Source organism: Erinaceus europaeus, chromosome 2 (genome assembly GCF_950295315.1).
Source record: "Erinaceus europaeus chromosome 2, mEriEur2.1, whole genome shotgun sequence".
Lineage (NCBI taxonomy): Eukaryota > Metazoa > Chordata > Mammalia > Eulipotyphla > Erinaceidae > Erinaceus > Erinaceus europaeus.
The window spans coordinates 66,667,603-66,679,187 of record NC_080163.1 but is presented as its reverse complement, the minus strand read 5'-3'; positions in this window follow the sequence as shown (position 1 = coordinate 66,679,187).

Genomic DNA, 11,585 nt, shown 5'->3' with positions numbered 1-11,585 from the left:
GTGGGTCAGGGAGATGGTTCAATGGTATAATTAATGCATTCATCTGTGAGGCCCTGTGTTCCATCCCCTGTACCACTTGACATATCAATGTAGGGCTCTGTTCCATCTCTCTCTCTCTTTCTCTCTCTCTCTCTCTCTCTGTCTCCAAAAAAGGCAGTTCCCCACATGCTTCCAGGAGAAAAAAGAAGAAAAAGAGATGGAGAGATAAAAGAAGGAAAGAAAGAAAGAACGAAAGAAAAAAAGAAAAGAAGGAAGAAAAAGAAGGTAGGAAAAAAGAGAAAGAACAGTTAGGAACATGGAACTGAATTGGACCTCCAAATAGTACTAAACTTTTTGGCTAGTGACTGTTATTTCACTATTTTATGTAAATTATACCATTTTAGAGCTGGAAATCCCCTCAGAAGTCAGGCTGACCCAAGACATCACCCACTCAGAAGGATTTAAGGAAGTCTGCTGTCCCCTCACATGAAAGTTCCTTCTCTCTGCACCAGGTTCCTGTACTGCAGAGGCAGCTGGGTCAAACATAGATCTGAGGGCAGGAGTAGATAGCATAATGGTTATGCAAAGAGACTCTCATGCCTGAGGCTCTAAAGTCCCAGGTTCAATCCCCTGCACTACCATAAGCCAGAGCTGAGCAGTGCTCTGGTAAAAAAAAAAAAAACATAGATCTGACTTGCCCCAGACCTGTGCAAAACTCTTTAGGACTTTATGTACTGAAAGGATAAAGCCTGACTCCTTAGGGTGGTATTTATCTCCTCCACCTCTTCCTCCTCCTAGACTTCTTATTTTATTTATTTATCCATTTATTTGGATAGAGGCAGAAAAAAATAGAGAGGGGAGGAGGAGACAGAGAGGTAAAGAAAAAGAGAGACATCTGCTGTACTGCTTCATTGCTCCCCCTCCCCCATTTGCAAGTAGGAACTGGGGGATTTAACCCAGATCGTTACATATAGTAATGTGTGTTCAACTGGGTGTGCCATTGCCCAACTTCCCATTCAGCACCTTCTAAAAGATGCTTCTCCCTGCCTGTTCAGTCTAATCTCAGGCCACCATCTCAGCAACCCATGCTCCTGGCATCCTGGACTCTGCTCCTCCAGTCATCTTCACCTCAAGTTTTCTTTTAGGTGAACTTGAACTTGTTCTTTAAGATCCAGTGTCAACATCACCTCTCTCAATGATGTTGCAGCAAAATTCATCTAGCCATACTGCAGTATAGACAGAGACAGAGTGGCACCTCCCCAACCAGTTATCTGTAAAATTATGAAAAAGGGGAATCACATAGCTGTCGTCCATCCATTTTTGTCTCAAAGGACAGAAAATCATAATTTTTCATTGAAGAGTAGTATTCCATGGGGGTATATACTCCATAATTTCTTTAGCCAGTCATCTGTGGGTGTGCATTTAGGCTGTTTTAACTCCATCAGTCACCTTTAATCCTTGGGCCCCTATACAGTTGTAGTAAATATCTCCTCCCTGCAAACAGGGAGAACTAAAAAAAAAATCATGAAAGAAAAGAATGGATATATGTGTCTGCAATAATGAAGAATATATGTATGTTTTTTCTTTTCCAGTTTTCTGTGAATTTTGCACCTACCCTGACATCAATGCAGAAATTCAGAATAGACTGCAAAAACAAACTGGACATCATCAGGCCAACAGTTTTCCAACCTCATTCTCAGGAGAAATCCAAATTGTGGTAGAGACTGAGGTCTCCCCCTACTCACCCACATGCTGAGAGTAGAGCCTCTCAGGTGTTAATCCAGCTGAGACTTGCTTGCACGGTGTACTACTAAAGTGGTGCTGCAAGCCACTAACTTAGATCCAGAAGCTGTTTTTGAAGAACAGACTCACTCCCAGCCCATGAATAAAGCGAGAACAGCACTGAAATAAAAGGTGTTGTCTTAAGAATGAAAGTTTCGGGAGTTAGACGGTAGTGCAGCGGGTTAAGCACACATGGCAAGAAGCGCAAGGACTGGCATTAAGGATCCTGGTTGTAGTCCCCAGCTCCCCACCTGCAGGGGAGTCGCTTCACAGTAGTGAAGCAGGTCTGCAGGTGTCTGTCTTTCTCTCCCCCTCTGTCTTCCCCTCCTCTCTCCATTTCTCTCTGTTCTAGCTAACAACGATGACATCAATAACAGCAATAACTACAACAACAATAAAAACAACAAAGGCAACAAAAGAGAAAATAAATAAATAATTTTTTTTTAAATTTTTAAAGAATGAGAGTTTCCTCTGATAGTCGTGTGTCCTTGGGCCAGCTGGTGCCTCAGTCTCCTCATCTATAAAATAAGGCTGCCAGTATCTGCCATCTGTGTGTAATGTGGGTGGGAGGAGGGAAGAAAGCTGACATATCATCAAGATGAAGGTAAGTGCCCAAATCTGACATATAAAGGGCAATGAGTTTTACCTGTGTAATCTCCACTCAGATCAACACATTGGCCCTTTCACGCTGACACCTCCAGACTCCTTTCTATCTTCCCTCCCCAAGGATAAACATTACCCTGACTTCTTTCTCCAAAGATCAAGTCTATTTTTGAACTCAGTAAGTTGAATTCTAGAGTATACATCCTTTTACATTTTTTTTTCCATTTAATGTAATGGCTGGAGTTTTGTGCTGGTGTTGTGTGTTATCTTAAGTAATGGAAAGAGCTAAAGAAGGAGTCAGATCATGCCATACCCGGTAGAGCACACATATGATTATGTATAACAGCCTGTGTTCAAGCACCTGGTTCCTACCTACTTCAAGAATGGTGGAGCAGTGCTTCAGGTCAAGTGTCTCTCTTTCCCACTCTCCCTTTATATTTATCTCTGTATCTATAGGGGAAAAAATGATGAAAAGATGGCCACCAGGAGTGGTAGAATCATTGCTGGGGTAGGGAGTAATAATAATAATAATAAGACTAGGTACATTGCATAATGGTTATGCAAAGACTTTCCTACCTGAGGTGCTAAAGATCCCTAGTTTATCCTCAGCACCACCATAAACCAGAACTTAGTAGTGCTCTGGTAAAGAATAATGAGGAGGAGGAGGAGAAAGAGGAAAGGCAAACAAAATTTTAGAAAAGAAAGCAATTTAGAAAGCATAAAAAACAATAATGTGCAAGGCACAGTATTATTCACTAAATCTTGGGCTCAGCAAACTGTAAGCTCCTTGAGAGTAAAAAGTGATTTCTCACTCATTTTTTTTAAATGTCCATTCGTTAAAATTACACCTAACTCATAACAGGGATGCAACAGTTTTTTCTGCAATTGAAAAATTCTAACTACAGCATAGACCATCTGACTCTTTATGTAATGTGTTTTCATTGTTTTAACCTGTGGCCTAACTGACCTCCCCATCTACCCAAGGCCCCCTGCCTTGTAGGACTCTGCCTGTCCTGCCGGGATGCACATGGGTCTGTCTTTGTTTAGGGCTCTTTAAAAAAAAAAATGGAGTTCTGGGGAAACAACATAATGGTTATGTGAAAAGACTCTTATGCCTGAGGCATCAGAAGTCCCAGGTTCAATCCCCAGCACCACCCCACACTAAAGCTGAGCAATGTTCTGGCAATATATATATATGAATAATGATAGGGGATGGAGTAGGCAGTATGATAGTTATGCAAAAAGACTTTCCAGTCTGAGGTTCCAATGTCCCGGGTTCAATCCCCCACACCGCCAAATGCCAGAGCTAAGCAGAACTCTGGTCTATCTATATATCTATCTATCTATCTATCTATCTATCTATCTATCTTTCTTTCTTTCTTTCTTTCTTTCTTTCTCTCTGTACTTCTCTCTAATTAAAATAAATTTTAAAATAGTAATAGATTATATATTTCAATAAGGGAAACCAGAATTCTCTTTGAGGTTGCTGACATAAAAGACTAATGTACTACCACTGTGCTATCTTCCTGGCCCCCTATTTGGGGGTCTATTGCTTCCTTCTCAGATAGAGAACGACTCTCTGGGTAGAGGGGAAGGATGTAGCTCAAAGGCCTAGGCAGAAGAGGCTCATTCACCAGGCCAAGAAAAGAGCTAAAAGCAGAACGCCTAGACAAGGTGTGCAGACAGGAGACAGATGGAGGCCCAACGGGGCTGCCTGGGCTCCCAATCTGGTAGTCTCCAGGCCCAGGGTCTCTGTCTGAGCCCCACAACCTTCCCACCTCTGCTTGCACCACAGCCAAGTCATCCCAGCTGTCAGGACACACTGTCACTCCAGCTGTTACTGAGCAATGGATTCCTGTTGCCAAGATATGGATTTGGTTTTAATAACAGTTAGTGCAAACACTGTAAATTTACTGCTGCGAGAGAGAGTTTTTGAAAACGTCCACTCTGGCTATAATTTTTCAGCCACGCCAGCTGTTTGTGCTCAGCTCATACCTGACATGGTGCTTTGAAACAGCAATCACTGTATTTATAAGAAGGCAAGGACTCATAAATATGTCACAAGTGGAATATACAACACCATATTTCACCATTTTCTATTTTAAAATTGTGAGTTATGGCTGCAGAAATGCACGCCCATTAAAGGTGATATGATGTATTTTCTGCCCTGTTCAGGAGTCCATCCATCATCGAGACAATAAAGAAAACCGCACTTACTTTTTTCCTGTCGTCTGTAATTTATGATCCCCAAAAAGCTGTAACCTTTTGGCAGGCTTTGCAGAAACCGCTGCACTGTTAGCAACTAAATAACCTTTTATAAGGTTTTAAATGTGTTGCTACAGTCTCAATGCACTTGCTGTATTGATCCAGAAGATCTTGTTGTGGGGGGAGGGAGGAGGAGGAATGGAAGAGGATGATCTATAACAAGATCGATAACGGCCTATAGATTGTTGAAAGATGCTTCTAATGATTTTTGCCAGCCATCATCTTTCAGCACGCCACGCCCTGTCTCTTAGGCTTTGGTCTTCGTTTGGAATTGATTGACCTTGCTTTCCTGCTGCCTCCCTCTTCCCTCCCTCCCTGCTGTCTAGCTAGCAGCCAGACTGGAGAGGAGAAGCTGGAGGAATTGACCCACCACAGTCTATTTGCAGAAAAGCTCTAAGGAATCCCAGAGCGGACAGGTACCTCCAAGAGGATCTCAGTGCACAGAGGAGGAAACTGAGACCCAGCCAAGACTCAGTTATCTGCTCAAGGTCAAACGGATGGTTCAGGTGCAGAGCAGGAACTCAGATTCCTTTTTTTTTCTGTGTTTTATTTATTTTATTTTAATGAGAGAGATACAGAGAGAATGAGTGATACAGAGAGACCAGAGCACTCATCAGCTCTGGATTATGGTGGTGCGAGGGATTGAGCCTGGGACCTTCTCAGAGGCTCAGGTAAGAAAGTCTTTTGCATAATCATTGCGCTGTCTCTGCAACCCACACTCAGATTCCTAACCCTACTTCCTCTGTCTCACATTTGCCTAGCAGGAAGAGCAGGTGTGTGGAACCTGAGAAGGCATTCCCAACAAGTGCTGCACGCATAAATCGATCTTCCCCAGCAATGCAGTGGAGCATAGTGAGAATCAGGTTGAACCTGGTCAGCTGTGGACTCTGCCCTCACTCCTGCAGGCAGTCCACATCTCTCCTGGTCTTGGTAGCTTCAGCTGGAAGATGGTGCCCATCTTCAGCCTTGTGAGGGGCTAGAGAAGACCAAGTAGATCAACATCACAGCTGAGTTGGTAGCTCATAAGTAGGGAAAGTAACCCCATTTGACCTCCTCCCATCCCAGCATTTTCTGGCCTCTTCTTCCTTACCCTCCTCCAGGACATTGGTGACGGAAACTTTCAGAGAAGCAGCAGACTTGGAGATTTTCTTTCCTTCCATGTTTTGTTTTGTTTTGGTTTTTGCTTTTGCTTTTGCTCTCTTTTGCCACTAAGGTTATCACTGAGGCTCAGTGCCCTGCACAATGAATGCACCACTCCTGGCTACCTTTTTGTCCCTTTTCTTTTTCGTTTTTGATAGGGACAGAGATATTGAAAGGGAAAAGGGGTACAGAGAAAGGAGAAATAGAGATACGCCTGCAGTACTGCTTTGCCACTTGTGAAGCTTTCCCCCTGCAGATGGGGACCAGAGGCTTGAAACCCCACCTTTGTGCGTGCTGATGTGTGTGCTCTACCAGGGACCCCATCACACATCATCTTTCTGGTCCCAGAGGTCATTTTCCTAGCAGCGAAATCTCCTGTGCAGAGAGACATGACCTTGATGTCACAGATGAGAGCCATAGAGGTAGGTGATCAAGCTGTTTTCTTCTCCCAGAGCCTAAGATGACCTGAGCTCCTGAAGCATGAGACCAGGCCCCAGCAGCTCTGTAGAGGCACCCCCAGGAGGCCATTAACACTCTGCTCTTAGCAGGGGGAAGGTTTCAGGTTTTAAAAATAATAATAATAAATGTTCTTGGAAGCAACTGGACTATGGCTGCATCTCAGGGGATTCTCCTTCCAGACAGTCATGTATTCTGCAAATCAATTCTCTCTGTCTCAAGAACAGACTGCTCTGGCCTATGGGACAAATCCAGCCACCGCCATGAGTTGCTAAATCAAACTTTCATTAGAGCAGTCACGCCCATTCAATTCTGCATTGTCTGTGTCAGCCTTGAAGCTGTCACATCCACATCAGCAGAGGTGAATGTTTCACATAGAGACTGAGACAGCAAAGCATGCCAAGCTTCAAGTCCTTACCAACTGGCCAAAAGTTGTGAGCCCTGCTCTACAGTATACCTAGCAATGCCACCTAGGAGATGAGGCTTCTCAGCAAAAGATGATCAATAATGATTGAATCACCCAGTAAAGCGAAGTTATCACCATGCACGAGGACCCAGGTTGAAGCCTGAGGACCCCACCTGCAGGGAGGAAGCTTCACAAGTGGTGGAGCAGTGAGTGATGCAGGTGTCCTTCCTCTCTCTCTCCACCTTCTGTTTCTCTCCTGCTCTTTCTTTCCCATCTTCTATCAAGAGGAGTAGGAGTAGGGGGTAATGGTCACCTGGAATGATGGAGCTGTGTGTGCACTGAGCCCTAGTGATAATCCTAGTGGCAAAGCAAAAAAAATGCACATATCAAATGCACAGTGTATAATGTACTACCACCAGCATGAGCTTGAGTGAATTGCTCAGCAATACCATGAGACTGAGATGGAAATTTTTCCTTAGTTACAGAGGATCACACTGAGACCCTGAGGATCAAAGTAATTTTCCCAAAGGTACAGACAATTAGAGTAGAACTGGGAGCTGAGAACTGGCTAAACCAACTAACAGGCAAAGCTAGGGGCTAGGCAGTGGCCACCTGGTAGAGCACACATGTTAAACAACAAAGCTTCCCCACTATCCCGCCCTGAAAAGGGGAACCCTATATCCTCCAGAGTTATACCTGACAGCTGGCGACATTCAAAGGACATTTAGCCCCTCTGGATCTTAGTTTCCTCTAAGTCAATTTGGAGTTGCTAAAATATTCATTTTGGAAAGTTCTAAGGAACTCTCCAGTAACCAGAAACCCTATGAAATATTTCCCAGGTGAATGTTCTGTTTCTGGATTCTGTTTCTGGGCCAAGAAGAGTGTCATCAGTGGCACAACAGATTTTCATGCCTAAAATACCAAAGGTCCCAAGTTCAGTCCCCAGCAACACAATAAGCCAAAGTTCAGCAGTGCTCTGATAAAAAAAAATTTTTTTTTAAAGGATCCCAGAAGGATAAAGAATAGGAAAGCTATCAGGGGAGGGGATGGGATACAGAGTTCTGGTAGGGGGAAGTGTGTGGAGTTGTACCCCTCTTATCCTATGGTTTTTGTCAGTGTTTCCTTTTTATAAATAAAAATTAAGAAAAGAAAGAAAGAAAGGAAGGAAGGAATGAAGAAAGAGTAAATGGAGGGAGGGAGGGAGAAACAGAGGGAGAGAGAAAAGAAGGAGATGAAAGGAAGGAAAGAAGAAAGGGAGGGAGGGAAGGAGGGAGGAAGGAAGGAAGGAAGGGAGGGAGGGAGGGAGGAAGGAAGGAAGGAAGGAAGGAAGGAAGGAAGGAAGGACGGAAGGAAGGAAAAAAGAAAACTATTTCCCTGCCCAGTTTAACACCTGTTCCACCCACAGACTGGCCAAGCTGTAGAAGAAGTTATGAGGCAAATGCCTGGGTGGGTTGGGAGAGCAGGGGCAAGAAGAGAGAAGAGGAAGTGGAGGCTCTGTGAACTGGCCCTTCTAAATTTGTCAAGGGGCCCAGGCAGTGGTGCACACAGTTGAGCACACATGTTACCATGTGCAAGGACCTGGGTTCAAGCCCCACTTTCTACCTGCAGGGGGAAGCTTTGCAAGCAGTGAAGCAAATCTACAGGTGTCTCTCTTTCTCTCTTCCTCTCTAACCCTCCCCTCTCAATTACTCTCTGCCCTATCAAATGAAAATGGGGAGAGGGAAATATTGGCCACCAAGAACAGTGGATTTGTAGTGCAAGCACCAAGCCCCAGCGACAACCTTGGCAACAATAGAAATAAATAAATAACACCTAAGGACATCTAATTTTTATAAGGGGGCCCAAAGGATTAAATAGAGGAAGGAGGCTCTCTTCAATAAATGGTGCTGGGAAAACTAGATTGAAACATGCAGATGATTGAAACTGAACCACTTTATCTCACCAGAAAAAAAAGTCAACTCCAAATGGATCAAGGACCAGGATGTTAGACCAGAAACTATAAAATATTTAGAGGAAAATATTGGTAAAACACTTTCCTACCTAAACCTCAAGGACATCTTTGATGACTCAAACCCAACTTCAAGGAAGACTAAAGCAGAAACAAACCAATGGGACTACATCAAATTGAAAAGCTTCTGCACAGCCAAAGAAACTATCACACAAATAAGAAGACCCTTCACAGAATGGGAGAAGATCTTCACATGCCATACATCAGACAAGAGACTAATCGCCAAAATATACAAAGAGCTCAGCAAACTTAGCAACAAAAAGTAAATGACCCCATCCAAAAATGGGCAGAGGATATGAACAGAACATTTACTACAGAAGAGATCCAAAGGCTAAAAAACACATGAAAAATTGCTCCAGGTCGCTGATTGTCAGAGAAATATAAATAAAGACAACATTGAGATACCACCTCACCCCTGTGAAAATGCCATACATCAAAAAGGACAGCAGCAACAAATGCTGGGGAGACTGTGGGAACAGAGGAACCCTTCTGCACTGCTGGTGGGAATGTAAACTGGTCCAATCTCTGTGGAGAGCAGTCTGGAGAACTCTCACAAGGCTAGACATGGACCTTCCAGTAATTCCTCTCCTAGGGATATACTCCAAGGACTGCATAACACCCAACCAAAAAGATATGTGTACACCTGTATGTTCATAGCAGCACAATTCATAATAGCTAAAAACTGGAAGCAATCCAGGTGCCCGGCAACAGATGAGTGGCTGAGAAAGCTGTGGTATATATACACAATGGAATATCAGGCAGATATTAAGAGCAATGAACCCACCTTCTTTGATCCATCTTAGATGGAGCTAGAAGGAATTATGTTAAGTGAGCTAAATCAGAAAGACAAAGATAAGTATGGTATGATCCCACTCATAAACAGAAGTTAAGAAAGAAGAACAGAAAGGGAAACCCAAAGCAGAATTTTACTGAGTGTGGAGTAAGGCACCAAAGTAAAATCTCTGGGTTGAGGGTGAGGGTGAATGTTCGGCTTCACGGGGGGTGGAGGGGGGCATGGTAAGGAGAGGATGGGATACAGTCTTTTGGTGGTGGAAGTGGTGTTTATGTACACTCCTATTAACTTGTAGTCATATAAATCACTATTTGATTAATGTGAGAGGGGGAAAATTGATTGAATATCTCAAACTTTTTAATGCCCAGACCATAGGCTGAGTCTTTTAAATACTGACTCTCTTAAAAGCTTAGACTAGGGAGAACAGAAGCAACTGGTGGCATTAAGACACAGCTATATACAAATAATGTCAAAGGACATAAATTATGGTGATGTTGTGTATGATACAGCAAATCCTAACAAAGGGATTTTCAGAGTTAACCCAATTGCCAAATAATTTGATTACAGCAATAACTATCTATTGCCTTCTTAAACCCTAAGACAGCAGGGTTTTTATTTATTAAAAAGGAAGAACTGACAAGAACCATAGGATAAGAAGGGTAAAACCCCACATAATTCCCATCACCAGAACTCTGTATTCCATCCCCTCCCCTGACAGCATTCCTATTCTTTAACCCTCTGGGAGTATGGACCCAAGGTCATTGTGGGATGCAGAAGGTGGAAGGACTGACTTCTTTAATTGCTTCCCCGATGAAAATGGGCATTGACAGGCTGATCCATACTCCCAGCCTGCCTCTCTCTTTCCCTAGTGGGATGGGGCTCTGGGGAAGTGGGGCTCCAGGACACATTGGTGGGGTTGTCTGCCCAGGGAAGTCCAGCTGGCATCACGGTAGCATCTGGAACCTGGTGGATGACAGAAGAGTTAATATATAAAGCCAAATAAGTTGTTTAACTAATCATGAACCTAAAGGCTAAATTAGTACAGATGAAGATTTGTGGGTCTCAGTTTTGTAGATAGCTAGTAGGCATATTTTAGTTACATTCCAAAGGGCTCAGAACTATTCTAGTACTGTTTGTTTGTTTGTTTGTTTGTTTGTTTGTTTGTTGAGTCTGACATCTGATATGCAGGTGGACCCAAGTTATTGTCTGGGGAGATGATGTCATGGCTGGAAAAAGGACCAGAAAGCTGGATCAGGGAAGAGAGTAGCTCCCTAATATGGAGTCTGAAGTGAAGCTTGCTGAGCTGGTACTCGTGTTGATTAGGTTGAGATCAGCAGATGCAAGGTGTATAAATATTGTTGACTATAAATCCCATCAATCTGATCTGATCTGGGGCCCATATTAAGCTTAGGAGCCTATGTGACCTCTGCATCCCTGTAGATCTGAGCTCACATTCTGTGGTCATGAGTAGGAATATTCCAAGATGCCCCAATTTCAGAACCTATCTTCCTCTGGTGTAGCATAGAGTATATTGTCCAGCCTCCCTTCAGAGCATGGAACATTCTCTACTGTGGTTGATCCATGTTGAGGGCAAGGTCCTATGGGGGCCCATGGAGTGGTCTATTGTGTTGTTCCTGATAGAGATGACCAGTAACAATGGAGAGAGGGATTTATTCGAGGTCTAGGCCCATCATGTCTGTTTGGGAATCTCAGGACTCCCCAACTAGGGCCCCAGCTGATGAGGTGGCCTGATAGTGACTAGAGAGTATGCCAGTCTCTTGTCCTTGTTCAGTTTTTGTAGTCCTTATTTTAATAAGGTTAGCTTTGGAGTTGCTGAGAGAAGTGTAATGGGAGGTAAATGAGGAGGTTATCTAAGTCTAAGTACACACTATTTCATTAGGAGCTTTATGGTGTCTTTATAGGTCTTTCTACTTGCTTGCTGCATATACTGACTTACTACAGACTATTGTGCATTTTTGTTTTCAGATATATATTTTTCCCTGAATTATGGATATATGTAAACATATGCTCTATCTCATGGGATCTGGTCTATATCTGGGTTTTGTGACTTTGTTAGGAAGTGAACCACCTGAAATGGAATTAGAGAATACTATGAAAGGAAAGGTCTCACTTGAGTGATGAGGCTGAAGGTT